General features: G+C 39.5%; 1 long non-coding RNA gene across 1 annotated transcript in view; it reads left to right on the plus strand.

Annotated features, from left to right (window-relative positions):
• The first annotated feature begins 9,485 nt into the window (after positions 1–9,485).
• Positions 9,486–15,405, plus strand: part of LOC114014001 (uncharacterized) — a 38,015-nt gene continuing 32,095 nt past the window's right edge. Inside the window, exon 1 of the long non-coding RNA XR_003557326.2 lies at positions 9,486–9,598. This is a non-coding gene — a long non-coding RNA (uncharacterized LOC114014001). The remainder of the gene's footprint in view (positions 9,599–15,405) is intronic.

The raw sequence follows: 15,405 nt of genomic DNA on the forward strand, positions 1-15,405 counted from the left end.
TATATTCATAACCAGTAAACAGTGATGCGCAAATGATTTGAATAAGCTGTTTAATTTTTCTGCAACCAAGAAAAGATCTCGTGATACAGATTTGTAAAGAAACCTGTCTACTCACCATATGTATTCACTACTGGTATTTGAAGACTATTTTACACATAATTTACAAAGAGCTTTTGTTTACTGGATTTTTATAGGAATCAAGAAATGTCACTGGATGCTTCCTGTTGGTTCTAGCTAGGATCGCAGAGGCTATGTCTCTAGTAGTTAACTCACACAAGAAACAGAATTCATCCCGCCTCACTTCTGTCATCCAGAAGTTAAGCATCTCATCTGTGCTACTCACTGAGGCCTCCTTGATAGTCTGTGCAAAGAAGGCATCCGAACTAGGCAGAATAAATATTTGTCTGCAAGTACCTGATTCCCTCTATTGACTACAGGGAAAGAGTTGACTGTCTGAGACTAGCATCTGATGTTTAATTCAGTGGAAAATCACTTGAAGTTTGTATGTGCATTATCTGAATGTGCTCAGATGAAAAAAGGTACAAAATAAGCTAAGGAAGATTTGGATATGTAAAGGGATTTATTTTTCAGTTTATTAAAATATTGAATGCTTAACATTAATCTCAGTTGAATGGCTATACTTTTGTCAATACACAGTGGAAAATAGCACTGCAGTTTCTAGAGTTATTGCTATTTTAGGCGACAGCAAGAGCTGAGTGTCCTCAATAACTTTCAAGATAAAGCCTTTAAAGTAGTTATTGAAGACATAAGGTTCAGGAGGTTTCTATGGAGATGGCTCTTTTTGTGTAGGTGTATCAAAATAAGCATTTGCATCAAAGGAGAGTTCTGGAAAATGGTTGTTACAAAGTCTGTGTTTTTCAATCCGTAGCTTGTCATATAGTATAATATAATATCCCTGATCTAAATATTGAAGCCAAAAGGAGTAGCAGGATTTCACCACCTATGCAAATCAGATCATGCAGATTAAATCCAATCCTATAAAATCCTGTTTTACAACAGGAATGCCTTCACTCTACTTACATCCCAGATGGCAATCCACAGCACGGCCACTGCCGGATCCTCTCTACACTGGTGTTAGGTCCTTCATTCCTGCTTTCTGCAGCTTCCCTCAGTGGGTACCATGTAGCACTCGAGCTTGCTCAAAACCATGCCACTTGGTGAGACAGGCATTCATGTCCTGTCCAAACTCTGTGACAATTGCGGTAAATTCCCTAAATCCTGCCTAACATGGAAAACTTCCCAGTGTCACTGGGGCTTTGTACCCAAGCCAAGCTTCTGGTGGTGTCCCTCACTTCTGCACCTGCGTGGTGGGGTGAGAGCATGGAAACCCCTCGGCATCTCCCACAGCCCACAGTGCCTCAGACCTGCAGCATCCACTTCCCTGATTAAGCCCCAACTGTGAAAATGCAGGGTGGCCTGCCTAGGTGGATGTCTCATCTTGCTGACGAGCTGTCACAGAGGTGAGGATGACTGGCAAGGGGAGCCACCTGGCAGGGGCGCAGTGCCTGCTGAGTGCGGCTGTGGCTGTCCGCCCTCCAGCACCAGGCGCGAGTGGGAATGGACCTCTGACATCCGTCCTCCTCTCCCTCCAGCAGTGAGTTCAGACGCCAGTTTCTCCCTGTCAGTTGCAGAGATCCTCTGTGCTTTTTCTGACTGCATCTTTGGGTTTTTTGCCTTGCTTCTGAAAGATCCTCTGCTCCTTTTCCCACTTTGGAGCTCACATCTTTGTAAAAGTGTAACTCTAAAATTTCCTCTGCTTCTGAGTGCTTGTAAATGTCTGTCTTTGGGATGGTGTGACACAGACGGGAGCACACTTGGGATAGAGGCATCTACTGGTTAAGCTCTTTGACTCCACTTAGAAACTTAAATATTTGACCAACTATCTTAGTGAAGGGCAAGGGGTAACACTCCTCTGTTTTTCAAAAAGGAAAATGTTTTCAGGCTGCAATGTTTTCCTAAACCCTATTAACCATATTTCCTAGTGAAGTTAGATAGCCTGCAGATTGAAGTTCAAGAAAGTGTGTTTGCTGAGCCCATGAATATATGAACATACCCTAAGGTATTGATTTGCTGTCATGAGCTGCTGAAAACCAGAAAAGCATTTCACTTAAAAAAACCCAGGGGTTTAGTAACTTGCTATACCTTTAGACCTCCTTCCCATGTTAAAAATTAACCACTGTAGTTAACAAATGTTTATCAGCTAACAGCAAGTTCACTTTGCTGATTCTCCAAGTATTCAAATAGAATTGACATCTGATCCATAGCAATTTCAGCTCACGTGGTTACAGACACCTACCAGATCAGATAGGTTCAGCTTTCACTGTTCACTGCCTCTAGGCTGGGATTTGCCCTTGACCCACATTTTTCAGCTGCTCATATAGAAAAGAAATGGGTAGATTATAATAAAAATCCAAAACAGGGCTACGTATCTATGGTATGATACATACATAAGACTTCGAGGCACCGAAAAAAAAGTGAAAAATCTATATATCAAGACCAGCATATGAAGAATTCAAAGCAAAGCTCTACATATTTTACACACACACAGATGCCATAGTAAACATACTCCAAAGAGCACTAAGGGAACTAGTTAATGAAATGTTCAATAAGAACATCTTGTACATTTTACTGAAAGAACATTATGTTGTCTGGAAGAACAATTTGAAGGAATGATTAATACCATCACTGGCCCCTGTGAAGAATAATTGCAGGCGTCTGATTTTATTGACCTAAAATGGCATACGCTGTATCTAGACTGTATGAAAGAGAACATGAAGAAAAGAATGTTGTATATATGCAGTAAAAAGGAAGCATTAATTACCAGTCAAAACATATATTATAATGGAAAAGAAGCACTTGAAATGCATCAAAATTTTTTGATAGCAAAGGGTTTTCTGGATTTTACAGTAATGATTAAATGAAGTTACACAGTAATATATGGAATACCTATTTGTTTCATATACCAGATCAGAGCTGTAGAGATTATTGCAATAACTATAACATGTTTTCCAGTGTGAAATAAATAAGCCTTAAGAGTCCCATTATTTCATATCTCTGTGTGGGGATTTATGCACATCCCTCCCAGCACCATTAACAGAGATAAGACTTATGTATGCAAATCCTAAGATAGCATGTGTAGAATACACCGGTAAATTTTGCAGAATAGCTATTAGACTGAAATTATAGAGGAAACACAAAAACGAACTGTCTTGTAAGAAATTAAGTATTCTGGGCTTGATCTTTATGCCCAGAGCATGACAGATGGAAAAAAAGTATAAATTGCAAGATTAAGATGTAAAATAGTACAGTAGAGAATGTTTCTGCCTGTACTCCTGGTCATGGGCAGGCAGTGCCAGAGTACGTTGAGGTTATTAACTGGAAGATGTTAATATGAAGGTGTGCTGAGAGGGGGAACAAAGGGCTCTGTTGAAATTATGTGTCATAGGTACCTGATTTAGGAGCTGGAATTGCTCTGGGATTTGAGGTCAGGAGGGTGATGAGTGAACCAAGCTCAGGTGCCCAGGGTTGGCACACCCTAGTTTCCTGCAGAAGCGATGGGTAGGTATGCCGATATTAGGTAGCCTGGTTCCTCCTTATATGTTGCAGGACATAGTTTCAATCTATGGAAAGCAATGTTACAAAAAAATCTTGGAGGACAAAGACAAATGTGCTAAGCACTCCTGGCTCTGTGGAGCCTATTCCCCAGAGCAGTTCATGAAGCTCAGGACTCCCAGTAACATCCTGGGACTGGGGCACATGTTTCTTTCCTTGTGCAGTCTCTATCACTGGCTGGGCTTTGCCATTTCTGATTTGTGGGTAACCAGTTAGCAGAGCCCTTCTATACACGTCTTTTCTTTTTCCTCCCCCCTCTGGGGTTGAGCAATGGTTGAGTTCCTTTACCTTATTATGACTTTTAGGGTAGCTTTACGTTCAAGATCTCACCTTGCCCTTGACTCAAACTGTGCATGCTATAACTTTGATGTGTGCCTTAGATGTTTTCCAAGAAATGATGTGACACTATTTATTTACCTGCAACTGTACACAAAGCTGGGCAGATGTTGCATCTGTCTTTCTGGATGACAAGATAGTAGCTGATGACAGAAAGAATCTCTGCCACCTTCTCGTCTATTAATTATGGTTTTATGTAATTAATGTAAATAATGCTCATTTTGTACATTATGTAATTACAGTACAGCGTTAATTATACCATTTGGAGATCTACTGAATATGAAAAACATATGGTGACTTTGTTTTCCTGATCAACCAAATAATTTTAGACAATATATAATGTTTAGACAACTTGTGATTTAGGGAGAGTGGGAATGTTGTTGGGGTCTAGTTAATTTTGTTGAAGTTCCCATTCTGTCATGAAAAGTGGGAAAACACAATAGCTCTACTAGCTTTTCTGTCATTATATTGGTAAAAGAATCAGTCTTGTAATAGGCTATAGGGCCCATCGACAGGTACCAGAGCTCATTTGTGCTGAGAATTGTACAAAAATGTGACAAAAAGAAAGTCCTTGTTCCTGAAAGCCTAAATAAATTTTCTGATCTGCAACACAGCTAAGTGGAGCGGTTAATATTTTCAGCAACTCTTCATTCCTCTAGTATATAATATTAATTAATATTTATTTTTAAAGTAATAATTTTGTTTTGCAAGTGACAATGACCTTTCCAGGTTTCTTTTAGCAAGAATAATTTCCAAGTTCAGATAATATCTACTTCCCTACTGCTTGTGCTAATGGAGAATGCTCTTTCTGTCATTTTGAGCTATGAAATTTAATTGCCCAGAGTGGCTGATACTTATTTTCAACAGCTGCTGAACAAACTCTTTAAAATGCTATAATTGCATATACAAGAATCCTTAATTTAATGTATGCCTTGTGGCATTAAAAATGTAAGTGTATGCAAAGGAGATAAAAAGCTCACAGGCCTTCTGAAGAATCTTCATTTGGGGAGGAGCACATCATGTGCTTTTTTGTGCTCTCACCTACATTTGTTATAGACAGAAGTAAAGTACTTCATTTATATAGACTTTTCCTCAATTTTACAGGTAGCAGTGAAGGGCGGTTTCAACTCTTCCTTTCATTAATTGCTTTTTCAACGAACCCGAACACCTGAATGCCACACCTCATCTTTGGTAGTCTTTGTGGTAGTGCGTCTTTGGGTGACAAGCGCAATATAATTTCTCCCTAGAAATATTTTCATGTCATAATTTGTAGTTCAGTATACAAATGAACCTTTTTACCTGAAAGGGAAAAGTCTTTGGGTGCAAGCTAGTATCTGCTATCACAGACCTATGCGACATCCTGACATACATTGTGCAGATGATGTATTTGAATATGTTTTTGACAAAAGCAAAAAAATACTATGAAAAAGTCTTCAAGAGAAAGCATTCAGAAATTATCTGCTGTAGTAGGTAATGCACTGATTTTTGGGTGGTGGCCAGGTATTGCAGCACTTACCCTCCTTCATGCTCCCTGGAGGGTTCCTAAGGTTGATGGCTCTCCCTGGTCTGGTTGAGGTTCACTAAAAGCTGAAGAAAAATCCAGCAAAGCCCAGCATGAAATAGCTGTGAGCAGAACAGCACAGTACAGTAGCAGATAGAGGTTTTAAACATTTGACTGTTAGGTAAATCAATCCAAATATTTATATTACAGTTAGCAGTCTGGGGTAGGAAACTCTTTGTACTAAATACCAGGAGCTGCCAACTGAGACATGCCTTGATGTACTCTATGTACCAAAGAATTGAGAACTTCTGCCCTGGAGGGGTAGGCATATGAAAGAAAAGTGGTTATCTGATATCAAAGAGTACTGTCTAGATTAGAGCAGCAAGATGTAGCTGCTGAAGTGCTGAAGCTCTCTGAATTTAAAAAAAAAAAAAGACATTTTACCTACTCTGTGGGGGCGTGCCTTTTCCATTATACAGGTCACAGAGTAATGGTTTAGCTACCTAGGCATGTCCTCTTTCCAGTGATAGAGTCACTGGCTTTGCCTAACCTAGGTCATATAAATGCTGCCAGGGGATCCATTAAGTGCACAGTGTAATTCCCACCGTTCCCATAGAGGAATGGTGTTTTTTCTTAGCTGTATGTTTGCTGTCGATGAACTCCAGCATTGAAGGACTTCCAGGATAACAGCTCTAAAATTAACTCACAGGTTCAACAGAGAGCCAAGTAGAGATTTCTTGCTTAGTGGAAGTTCTGAAAATAGAAGGGGGTGTCTTAAATAGGCTGGTTTTTGCTGATCAGCAACCACAGGTTTCTGTTCCCTTCTATTTTGAAGAATCCCAACAGAAAAGAAATCATTTCAATGAACTTGTGAAGCAAACAAAACACAACAAAACTCACTCAGCAATCAGAATTTACTTGGAAGTTTTTCTCCTCCACCCTTAATAAAAAGCCCTAGGTATTTGCATAATCCACTCTCTGGCTCTTGGGACTCAGCAAGTCATCTGTTTTTAGGATGTGCTGGAATGGGAAGAGAAGCGGTGCACATGGGCAGAAAGCACATTTATATGTTGTCACTTCTGAGCTGCTCTCTGGGGACTGACCTTGCAGAGCAAGCAGCATTTTCCCTGAAACAGTGTGGAAGCATTACCAGATTAATATGGAAATGTAGGTTAAAAATGTTCTCTGTCATTGGGAAGCTACAGGAATTACTTAGCTGCTACCAAGGGATTGTGAATGAGTTTCAGGGCAATTGAGCACTGAATTTCCTAGTGTATCACAATTACAGAAAGAAATGTGCTGTGAGTGGGAGAGCTTTTAAAATGTTATTAATTACTTCATCAAAGGTTTAATACCACTATTTGTGAGGATCATGCCTTTCGTCCCCCTTTTCCAGCAATCATCGCATTTCCTTTATTCTTTCAGCTCATGTATTTGGATGCTTATTGTACTTATTTTCCAAGCTTGAGGTTGTCAAATACACTCTGGGATGAGGAGGGAAATGAGTGGAGGTAGGAAAATACAGAATTAGAAAGATGGTATTTATTACAAAATGTTTCAGTTAAAGGAATTTTACTGAGCTGGAAACCAGACATTTCAATTCCCAGATCTTCCATTGTCACCTACAAATGTATTTGTGTCCATCCCGACCACATCTGCTTAATTGAGATCTCTTATCCCACATGAAGGAAATTATTATTATGCACCCATGCCACAAGTAAGACAACGGAGAATTTGCAAAAAGCACACTGTCAAAACTGGGAAGAGATCCATCAGTGCCAGTTTGCTTTGCGGTGGACTGAGGAGCATGTACACACACAGCTGGCTCCGCTCCACTTGAAAGTGGGAAAGGGATGGATCTCCTCAAAACATGGTGACAGGGTTGCTTGTGGTCGTGTAAGCATTCCTTCATAGAGGTCCTGGACTTTAATGGATTTGTTAGATTCGAGTGTTGTTTAAAAGAATTGGCCCAGAGTTAAATAACTAGGGTTGCTGAATTGTCTGAAGGAATACAGAAAGCATTCACGCCAGCATCTGGTGTCTCTGTTCCTCTAAGCATCTAGGATCTCAAGTCTTTCTACTTACACTAGGAGCAAACACATTTCCACTATAACTTGGCATCTTCTCAGAGCATTTTGTATTATTCTGTAGACATCCCTAGAAAGCTCTTTTCCTTAATTAGAAAAGGAAACAGCATTTCAGGGCTACTGAACACACTTAGCTTATACCTACTTGTGGTAGAGAAGGTATTACAGAATGCTTTTTATGGTTTAAACCTGGTATAATTTTCATGCAATTCTGCAGATTTTGAATGGGCCTCTAACACTTGTTGTTTTTTTCTTTATTTCTCCCTACTTTTTATTAACTGCTGTTTAATCATGGTTGTCCTAACCTCAACCTTTAAAGGTCTGGGTACATTTCAGATAGATATTATGGTAATCGAATTATTAAGGCTGGATAAGAACTGGAATACAGTTGAAGCAAAAAACTACATATGATATAAAACTTCAAAGACTTGGTCAGCTAAATTCAAATAGGGTTCCAGGTCATATTTAGTAAATCACCTCCAGCAACAAAAGGGGTCAAGTCAGCCATCACTTTTTTTCAGGAAATCTTGCAGGGAAAAGGGAATCTCCTTTCTTCTGTCCTGGAACCATCAATTCCATTCATCTCCACTGGTTGAGGCACATCACTGTAAAATGACAAATATTCCTGCAGAGTTACAAAAGCCAGTCCCTTTTGTTTTATTCACTGCCTGCGTGGTAGCGGAGGGAGTGACTGGGGGGAGAGGGCAAGTGCAACACAAGGTGCGTGTGGCTTTCAGGGGTCTGCGGGCAGCGGTGCCCAGGCGGCCAGGGTCGCTCAGCTGCTGTGACACTGAACTGCTGGTCGCCCTCACGCTTGAGAGCATGGGGTTGTGTGGTGGCACAGCTGCCCCCCCCGCACCACAGCTGCCCCCCCCGCACGGCTGGCAGCTGTTTCGCACGGGCTGTCCAGCAGCCGTCAGCTGGCAGCAGCCCTCAGCTGTCACTCCTGGCCTCATCCGTATTCCAAATGCTGGGCAAAAAGGGAGGTTAAAGACCGCATAGCCCTTCAGCTCCTCACCTAAATCCAGTTTTGCAATAAAACTAAGACCATAGCATAAAAGATAAACTGGTGTTATCTAAGTCGCAGGGTGTGAGCCCGAGGTGTCCTCCAGGGGCTCATTCCAGGCTCTGAGTTCCGGGCAGCCAGTTTTGTTGTATAACTATGTCATCATCAGCTGAGTTTTGGTATTTTGTTTTCCAGAACTGCTAGTGCAATAATAATAAGCCCAGTAGTAATCTTTGCAAAATCCCTTCTCATTGCCTACTATATTGAAGTAGAATGGAAACAAATTGGCAGCAGGCATCTAGAAAATTAGATATTAACTTTCAAAAGTGCATGCTAGTTTGCCCTGTAATAGCTGGGAAGCAAGAACATTATGTTTCAGCACTGAACTTTTTTGTGGAATCAAAATATTCTCTCACTATAGCCTGGTTCACATCTGCTGTGGGCTTTAACGTTGTTAACAATACTTGTGATTGCAGTAATAGAAATGTAGTCAGGGAAGAGAAAAGGAAAAGCCCTCTTATTTGTATTCAGACCTCTAACTCTAACAATGCAGTTAATCCTACTGCAATTACTGTGAAAAAAAAAAAAAGAAAGGAACAAATCTGAGAAAAGAAAATTAATGTGAAAAAAACCCACTCCTCTGCATTTATTTGATGTTAAGGATGTGAAATAAACCCACACAATCAAAGAAGTGCACAACTGTGACAGGAAATTTGGATCAAAATCAGGATCTTGATAAAGACTGTTATTATAAAAATAGTGTAGTTGACCACAGAGGAAAAAAATACTCCCTTTGACTATTTAGGGCAAATCAGATAGCTGAGGCTGTTATTAAAGTGACCATGGGTTACAGGCTAGAGGTAGCAGCATTACTGGAAGGGAAGTTGCATAACGGCAGTCACTGCTCTGCCCTGGGCCTCTGAGCTCACCAGGCGCTGCCCGTGGGGCAGGGGCGCTGCGGCTGCTTGGCTTTCTCCTTCCCAATAGACCTGACCGAATAGCACAAATCATTTGCTGCAAGAAGTAAAAGAGAAGGTATGCCCACCCTTCCTGGTTTCAGCAAAGGGGCACCTGCCCATTTTATCCCGTTTTCCATTTACCATTTTTCTTTGAGCATTTTGGTAGGCTCCTTATTCCCTGTCTTTCACTGCTGCCTGACATGAAGCTTTTTTGGACATTTTCTGCTTTTGGCATCTGTGACTCGAGCCCCTGCCCATCAGCTTCTCAGGAACTTCAACATGAACTTTCCCAGATTTGCTCCTTCCTTCTTGTCACATGAAGATCTGTCTGTCCCACTCTCTATAGCTTCTTATTACTCATGATGTCCCTTGTGTTTTTTCTTCCCATCTACTAGTGTCACCATCCTTCCTGATTGGGTTTCATCTCCCTTAAGTTATGTACACATTAGATATCCACGCCTGAACTGCTCACCCAGGCTTCCTTTGGCAGCTGTTTACAGGAATAGACACTCGTATTGTGACTCATCTGACTTGTTTTAGATGTCCTCATTGGGATGAAATGCATTCTGGAAATGCCCATATATCTTACTGAAAATAACAGGGAGTTATCCAAATAGTCCAGATGGAGTTGTTGGCATTGTAGCTGTGTAAAATGAGGTATGATGACTGCCTCTGATATGTTTCTTCAGAAGGTAGCATAGAGAATAAATACATCAAGAACTTTTTCAAAACTTCTTATGCCTAAATCTTAAGTCAGTTTCTGAGAATGATTAAAGAACCCAGATAAACTTCACACAATACCTGACTTTTATTACAAACAAGAGCACTATTTTCAGACTATTAAATAATGCTAAAAATGATTCAGAAGCATCTGTTTTCCTTATATGTTGACTTGTTTCCTCCTGCCCATAAAATACATACTTTTAATCTTAATGACTGATAAAAATTGTGGTTTAGCAGAAACTTTATGGTATACTGTTAAAAGAAAAGAAAAGAATTTGTAGATGTTGGAACTTAGTGCATATATATTCTGAAACTATCTTCAATCCTGTGCAATAGGATATTGAAATTGTGAGCTGTCTAAAAACTACTTTAGGGTGGTTTTTTGGATATATATATATTTTAAGCACATCTTTTTGATTGTTAAATTATATTATTTTATAATAAAACAGTTTTGGTTTTTAAGTTAGTCTCCTAAATCAGATCTGTCAAACTATTGGGTTACATCATTGCTCATTACACATCAGGACATACAATAACAGATTTTACATGACATAGTAGCGTTTTACAATTTCTCAAATCACCTCGAATATAACCGTGTTTAATTCATAATTATGTTGGTCGTCTGAGTATTGGCTGGTTCTGCAAACACGAAGCTGCGCAGTTAATACATTACAAATGCACCTTCCTGCCTCTTGCAGTGAACCACTGCCCTGTCGCGGTGCGCTCTGCAGCCCTCTTCACCGGTGAGGCCAGTGCTGAGATCTTTCTGCTTTACCCCAGTTCACTGAAAAGATCATTGTGGTCTGTCTGGCCCAAGCATTTGACTCAACACCCTTTTATTTCCCTCAGTGGCTTATACTTCGCTGGTGCATCTAATCGGTGCCTTGCCCTGAGGTCTCCACAGAGTTTGTCCCTTCCCTATGTGACCATTTTTTGCTGCTTCTGGGTCATTCTTAACCCTGTTGCAGCACCAGTGATTCTGTATCCAGTTCTCTCTTCATTAATTTTTTTGTCTTCCGTTTGCGGTGTCTCCCAGGCAAATCATCACCTGGGATTCCTCTCCTGACTGGCCTGCAGCTCCCTCCTCCTGCAACTTGCTTCTCGATACAAACTTTTGCCAATATGGCTACAAAATTCAACCTATTCAAAATTGCTTTATAGAAGTACAGGTAAGGGTACGGCATAAGTTCACGATATGGAACAAAACAAAACAAAGTATGAAATACATCTCATATATATTTTAGCCTTTGTTCCCATTCTTAGCATGTTTGTTTTTCCATAACCATAAGTATTCATATCATGCATTTATAAAGCCTAACACAACCTGCATGTTACTGAAACATTAAAGATTTTCAGAGATGCAGAGGTAGAACCTGTAAACATTAATGCTCATTATGGTTCAATATTTGGTACAGCACCATATACACAAACCAGATGTTTTTGAAAGTTTAATCTTTTTATCTTGAATGCTTCCATGAATTCTGTTATTGTTGCATTTCCTAATTATACCTCATAATTTATAGTATATTTGTCTTCCTAATACCAATGCAATGCAAATACGTGCTATTGTTCCCATTTAGCAGATGGAGAACTAACAAATAGAGAAACTATGACCCAATAAAGAGCACTGACATCCAAAGCAGAGCAAAATTAAGGTGTCTAGATTATTAAAAACAAACTTAAAGCCACATTCGATAAACTTCACTCTCTATGAACATCATTGTAACTGACTGCATACTGCAATTGTCAGTCAAAAAAACTCAAAATAAGGGTTATTTCTAGATTTATATCAGGATTTAATGCACAGTATCTGATTACTGATATCAGTTACCCATGAGGCACCATGCAACAGTGGACACAGAATATTCAAGTTTCACATCCTTGTATATGTGAGAAAACTCGCAATAACAGTAGTGAACAAACATAAAAAAAATTAATCACACCCATGTAATATTTACCATTAAAGAACAAAATTACTTTAAACTGAGAAAACTAGTTAAAAAGAATAATTAGCTAAAAGGGTAATTTTTCTTCCCTGAACTAGTAATTGAACAGCAGACAACAAGGGATTATTAGTAGAAAAGAAATCATCTATCAGAAATGAAATAAAGCTTTCCCTCCCACCCCTACCCCCACCCCCCTACCTCCCCCCCAAAAAAATGGGGGGAAGGAGTATTTCAAATGTTTGGAAGGAAAGTCATCTGTTAAAGGCAGATTCATTCGTGAATAGGATTGTAATAAACAAAGACTCTAGTGCAAGCCTATAGATGATTATTTTTTTTTTTTTGCATTAGTGGCCATTGTAGGAAAGACTAAGGAGGTATCTATACTGCAGATTTTCTTTATGGGTAAAATACACGAGGACTGTATCTGTGTGAACTGGTAATAGAAGAGACTAATACCTAGCAATCTGATAGCAAAACAATAAAAACATCAAATGGGTCATCAGCTGTTAAAATGGGCTTTTATTGGCTCCAGCAGATCAGTAAGTCTAACATGCTTATCAGAAAATTTGCTAGAAATTATAATAAAAAATATTCAGTGGACAAAAGAGTAAAAATGATATATTGGGCAAGAATCAGAACAACTTCTGTGGAAGAAAGCCACACTTTGCAAAACTATGACAATTCTCTGAAGGAGGCAAGGATTATTTGCATAATGTTGATTCAAACTTATGAACTTGAATTTTCAAAAAGAGACCAACAGCACTAATTAAACCGAATTGTCATGGGGTAGAAGGGTAAACCCTCTCCTGGATTACTTGATGAAAGATAGGAAACAAAGGATAGGGTGAATAATCATTTTTGACAGCAAGGAACCATCAGCAGTCCAAGGATCTGGATTCATAAATACTGTGGAAAAGTGAGCTGAGAGGTGATTTTTTGTGTAATGATACAGAATTAATCAGGGTAGTAAAAGCATAAGCTGCATGTGAAGAGTAACAGAACAGTCTCATGATATTAAGTAATGAAATGACAGATGAAATCAATGTCAATAAATGGAAAGTCATGCACTGAGAAAAAATAACCTTCACTGTTCATACACAGTGATGGACTCTAAATTGACTATTACTACTCTTGAAACCAACCTTAAAGTCCCTGAAAACATCAGTGAAATGTTCAGTTGACGTGCCTTCTACAAGAAAAACGTGACAATTAAAGTAGGAATTATTGGGAAAAGAATGAGGAAATAAAAATTTCAGATGGATATGTAAATCTATTGTACACCCACATCTGAACAATAAATGTGGTTCTGAGTAATCCATTTCTGAAATGGATCTAGAGAGCACAGAGAAGGGTGACAAGGAAGAACTGTGCTACAGAAAAATTTCTATACAAGCAGAGGTTAAATAGATAACACTGGAAAAATGATTGAGGGGAAATTATGAAGCCTGTAAAAATAATAATAAAAAAGTTTGGAACAATGAGTAAAAAAAATAAATATTCAGTGTTTCTTACAGAATAAGAATTAAGAACTAGTGCATCTATTAGGTGCCAGACTTGAAACAAATGAAAAGAAGCACATTTTCATGCAATAAAGCTGAAAAAGACATGGAGGAGAGTCCGTCTTCATATATTAAATTGTAGCTACAGCCTCTGGCTCAGGAAGTCCCAAGGGTGCTGAACTGCAGAGGCTGGGATGCTGTATCAGAGAAAGGATCATTTGACTTGATCTATTTCCTATATTCTTTCCTTAACAATCTATTAAGCTACATTTATTCTAGGAAACTAAATAGAGCCACAGCAGAGACCCAAGTTTAGAGAACTCAGCGGTTCTGACAGAAGTTGTGCTGTGCTGTTTGTCTGCAAGGCTGAAAACGTGCCCTGACTTCTTTTATTCACTGTCAGAGGCACAGCCTTGGTGGCCACAGTGAAAGTGGTGGGCAAGGGACGTCTTTGGCTCCATGCAGGGCAATTATTTGCTCTTAACATTAGCCTCCCTTTCTTTGCCTTGTACACATTTTTTAAACATCTTGGGGCTGGTTAAGTCCTTTACCTCTTTTAAATCCCTTACCTCTTTCCAACTGCATCGTGCAGAAGTGCTTTGTTCAAAGTGTGAAACTATTTTTCCTTTTGTAAATTTTCATTTAGCTGTAAAAGATGTGCTTAGTAAATTCTCTGCCTGCTTATTTTTCTGGAGCATGGTTAGACATCTCTGTCATGTATGTATGGGGGACACATTCTGGTGTAAAGGAAGTGAGTTTTGTTCAGATATAGGTGATAATCTGGTTCAAATCCAAACCACGATAATTAAAACTCAGGTCAGCCCAGAGACAAAACCAAGTGCAGATCTCTCACATGGGCTTTGTTCCATTCCCACCCAAGCACTAGGGTAACTCTAGAAACAGAAAGAGAACAAATGTTTGTTCCCACACTATTGTTACAATAAAACAAAAGCTTCCAATTTTTGGAGGAATTTTGGAAAGCTGTAACATTTTTTGTTTTACATGCTTGCTACAGATGAAAAAGTTTTTCTGAAGAGGCTTTTTGTGCTCTTATGACAGTCATTTCCATTTGTTGGACCAACCCTCGCATTTTCTCATGGGCCACTGTGTGCATCTACTATCACACTTCTAGTCAACCCATTTGTAAATTTTGCTGCTTAACAGTGCTCCACAGGCTCTCTTGCAAACCATCATGGTTTCAGACCACAGCTTGAGAACTAATGATGTGTTGGATAACTGAATTTTCTTTTTCCTGCTGATGCCTTTAGTTCAAGCTAATCCCAGGGGCACTGAGTTAACCACCATTCAAGAGTCTCAACATGTACGCTGATTACAGAACTGTGTTTACTGTACACAGAGCTGGCAGATCCCTTGGAGAGGGTCTCTAGACAGCAGATCACTCCTTACAGCTTGGTTTAGGTGCAAAGTCAGTGTGGGCTGAGGAGCTGTGTCCTGCAGCATGCCTGGACTCATGTGCCCCTCTCAGGATGACACTCACTGGAGGCTATTGCCTCCCCAGCCTTCCTTATCATTGTCCAAATGTCACCTACCTATACTTGCTCTTTCCCCAGTAAAAATTATTTTTTATCACAAGCCCATTTCTCTAATAGTTGTGTTGATTATGACATTATTCTGCAGCATAAAAAAAAAATAATTTGCTTCCATACACGTGTCTCTGACTAAAACATCTGCAGGGCCTGACAAACATATATTTT

The sequence above is a fragment of the Falco peregrinus genome, chromosome 6 (genome assembly GCF_023634155.1).
Source record: "Falco peregrinus isolate bFalPer1 chromosome 6, bFalPer1.pri, whole genome shotgun sequence".
NCBI lineage: Eukaryota > Metazoa > Chordata > Aves > Falconiformes > Falconidae > Falco > Falco peregrinus.